This window comes from Alligator mississippiensis, chromosome 4, assembly GCF_030867095.1.
Source record: "Alligator mississippiensis isolate rAllMis1 chromosome 4, rAllMis1, whole genome shotgun sequence".
Lineage (NCBI taxonomy): Eukaryota > Metazoa > Chordata > Crocodylia > Alligatoridae > Alligator > Alligator mississippiensis.
Genome location: NC_081827.1, coordinates 156,819,324 through 156,823,139, shown reverse-complemented (window position 1 = coordinate 156,823,139; position 3,816 = coordinate 156,819,324).

Here is a 3,816-nt window from a genome sequence, read left to right as displayed (position 1 = left end):
AAATGTCTTTTATATATAAAGTGTATAAAAAGTGTTTCTTTTATTTATATATCTTTTATATAAAAGAAACACTTTTTATACACTTTATATTATATAAAAGAAATAAAAGATGATGCCCACCATTTTTTCTCCCAACCCTGTCCTTCCAAAACTGAGCGTACTGCTCAATGTTGATGACCCAGCAGTAAGAGCTGTTCCACAAACTCTCCATAATACCAATCAAGTCAGTTTTCTTTACAGGCTGCAACTTCCAGTTCATCCTGTCTGTTCCCCATATGCTTTACATATGCATGCATCTGAAGTATTTTGCATTTTGACCTACTCATTTTCCTCTTCCATCACTTTTTGCTGCTTATGTCTCTCTGGCTCTTTCACGAGATAGGTTTCCTCCAGTTCTCTCCCCTCTGGATTGTTTGCTTTGTGGCTGGAGAACTTTATTTACCATCTTCCATGAAACCTAGTTTGAAGTCCTCCTTACTGGGTTGGCTAGACTATGCCCAAAGATGCTCTTTCCTATTCTGGTCTATGGATCCCATTGCTTGATAGTAATCCTTCTTCTCTGAACATCTGTGCATTGTTAAAGAATTCAAAAGCCTTCACGTCAACACCATGCTCTTAGCCACGTGTTTACCTCCATGACAGTTGTTCCTGCCTAGGCCTTCATCTTCCAAAAGGAGAAATTGAGAACACTACCTCAGCTCCATACTCCTTAATTTCCTTGCCCAGAGCCTTTTAGTCTTGTCTAATTTGCACAGTATCATTCCTGGCCATATTGCTGGTGTCTACATGAGCGAACAGGATGGCTAGTGGTCTGAAGGATGGATGAGCTCTAGAAATCTCTCTGTGACATCCTAAATGCAGGCTCTGCAAATAACATCTGCCAGGATGACAAATGGATGCTTACAATCCCTGCAGGAGGGAGTCCTCAGCCACAACCATTCTCTTCCTTTTTGGTGGAGTGTTGTTGGAGCTCTCAGACATGAGGCCCTGGACTTGTTGGCTTTTGGAGCATGGGGCCCATCTTTGGTCCTTGCTGGGCACTGTCTTCTCCTCTAGGTTTTCCCCAGATGTTCAACTGCAGAATGCTTGAAAGCAGTTACTGACTTCAATCCATCTCTTTTGGATTCTGAGGACTCTTTCTGGTAGTGACATCCTGCCACTTCTCTTCCATGCTCTTTAGCCTCTTCTGTGCCAGCTTCTCATAACTCCTATCCAAGAAGTCTTCATTTTTCTTGAGAGCACACACCATGGATGCCTGTGTCCAACTCTTCAATCTTTTCTTCCAAGATAAACATTAACTTACACTTAGTACAGATGGAGTAGCCTCTACTTTTTGGGAGGAACACAAACATGGTGCATCCCATGCAAGTAATGATTGCTGATCCAGTCTAAGTTTATGCTTCCTATACTCCCTGGAGGACACCTAGGTTGTAGAAAACAAAGAAACAAAAAAAATAATAAATCACCCCCTTCCCCTGGCTCTCTCCTCAGGCAAACTTTATCTGTTTGCAAAGGACTGCTTTTTATAAGTCTGTCTGGCTCTACCCCTCATTTAGCTAGACCAGCTGCACCTGAAGCAAAGTACTCTACACAGAGCTGCAAGCACATATTATCAGGCAATCACTAATTACAAAACAGGCAGTAATCTACATAGGGTGCTGCACAAAGCTATCACTGGTGGCTGTACAGACATGGTTTAACAGATAAACCCAGGTTTCAAATAGGAATCCATAGTGTTAAAAACATTCTAACTCGTGATCTTCCCGAGTTCTCTGCAACAGAAAATTTGCTCTTATTTTTATGAACTCAAAAAGACAAGTGAAAACTAAGAACAGGCATTTTTTGAAGGATGCCTTGAGTCTAGAGAGTTTGAGAACCATTGCACTAATCAACACCACAGAGGAAGCTAATAGAGGGAGTTTGCCTGGGGGGCTGAGACAACAGAAGAATAGTAGCACTGTGGTGGGATTATGTGGGAAAGGCTTTGCTGGGAGCTGGTAGTTGGACAACCTGAAATTTTGGGCATCTGATTTGTGGTATTTGTAGTGCCTTCTTTCTTGCGCCTGTGCCAAGCAGCCACTTCTGCCTCCATGTTGTTCACTGAGCCACTAGTTCCTCTGTACTAGCAAAGGACAGCCTTCTGTAAAACCAAACACACAAAAAACTCCAAGAACCTACTTCCAGACCTGGAGCTGAATTACTTATATTTAAAAGACTGGAATATTGAACATCCTCTGTAGGCTACAGCTTTATAATAAAGCTAGTCTGTGGCATCATCCTTCCCTTTGGAAAACAACCCCAAGAGAGAAAGTTGTGCTCTTTTCTGCGTTTTAAAATCTCTCTGAATGGAAGAAATTCCACTTGCTTACCTTCACCCTTTGTCTTTGAAAGAACAGGAATTTTGAACCTAGCCTTCTCTCTACCATGAGTGTGGTTTTGGAAGCTCTTTCAGTTCCTAAGAAAAGGGGCAGGGTTGTAGCACATCTAATGAGGGCTATTTTCCAAGCTGTTTATTTGGGTATGACAAATACATCTATGAAAATCCTCAACTTAAAAATAAATAAAATGGCCTCCCTCTCTTACTTTACCAGCACATAGGGAGACTTCAGGGTCACCCTTACAACTACAAGGGCATACTCATTCATGGAACCTTTCACTCAGCAGAATTGCAGATCATGTGGGGGCTGCGTCATGCATTAACACTACCAGTTGCTATAGAGGGTAAAAGGTCAGATGTCATCCCATTTCCAGACACTGGTTCTTGTTAGATCACTGACAGCTAAATGAAAACACACCTTCATGAGCTGCTGTCTTCCTCCTGGGCAGTACTAATAGCTTATGACCATATTACTGTTAAACTACACATATTTAATAGATTTCATAGACATTAGGGCTAGAAGGAACCTTGTCAGATCATCTGGTCCAGCCCCATGCCCAAGGGGCAGGAAGTCAACTGGGGGCAGAAGACCCCAGCAAGATAATTGTCCAAGTGCATCTTGAATGTGTCAAGTAGGTGCTTGCACCACTTCTGGGGGGAGTCTATTCCAGACTCTGGAAACTCAGATGGTAAAGTTATTTCTAATGTTCAGTCTAAAATGGTCTTCCAGAAGTTTGTGACCGTTGGACCTTGTGGGAGAGCCCTGGTGAACAGATGTTCTCCCAGGTCCTGATGAACACCCTGATATACTTATTGGCTGCCACCAAGTCCCCCCTGAGCCTACACTTAGCCAAGCGGAAGGGTCCTGTGCCTCAGCCTCTCCTTCTATGGCCTGCTCTCTTGACCTCTGATCATGTGTGTGGTTCTCCTTATATGTCATGGAACACAGGTACCTGTGATCCCACTGTGTACCACAATGTGGCTTCAGCCCCTGTCCTTTTCTCCTTCCAACTCCACATGCATAAGGCACAGAGTAGGCACTGCAGAGAAAGTAGGTTGTGGGGGCCAACAGAGATGAAAAAGGGAAGAAACAACTGGTACTCACATGTGCTCCAGACTTCCTCTCCAGATCCCCCTCCCAAAGCTACTCAAACCATTTTTTCTTTTTAAGCGTAGCTCCCTTTTGCTGAGTTTTAGAAACTAGCTTTAAATTCCTGCCTCCTGACCTTCCCCAAAGTATTAGTATGAAAACCAGCCCCTAGAAGCAATGGCTGTTCTGTCCTATGGTCTCACAGCAGATGGGAAGCATGTCTCTCACACTGCACTCTCTCTGTCCTGCACTCAAAGATACTCAAACTGATCCCTGCAGAGAAACTGCACTGAAGTCCACTTGCTTCTGTGGAAGGCTTAAATAGTATTGTTGAACTTGGTTGAGAAGC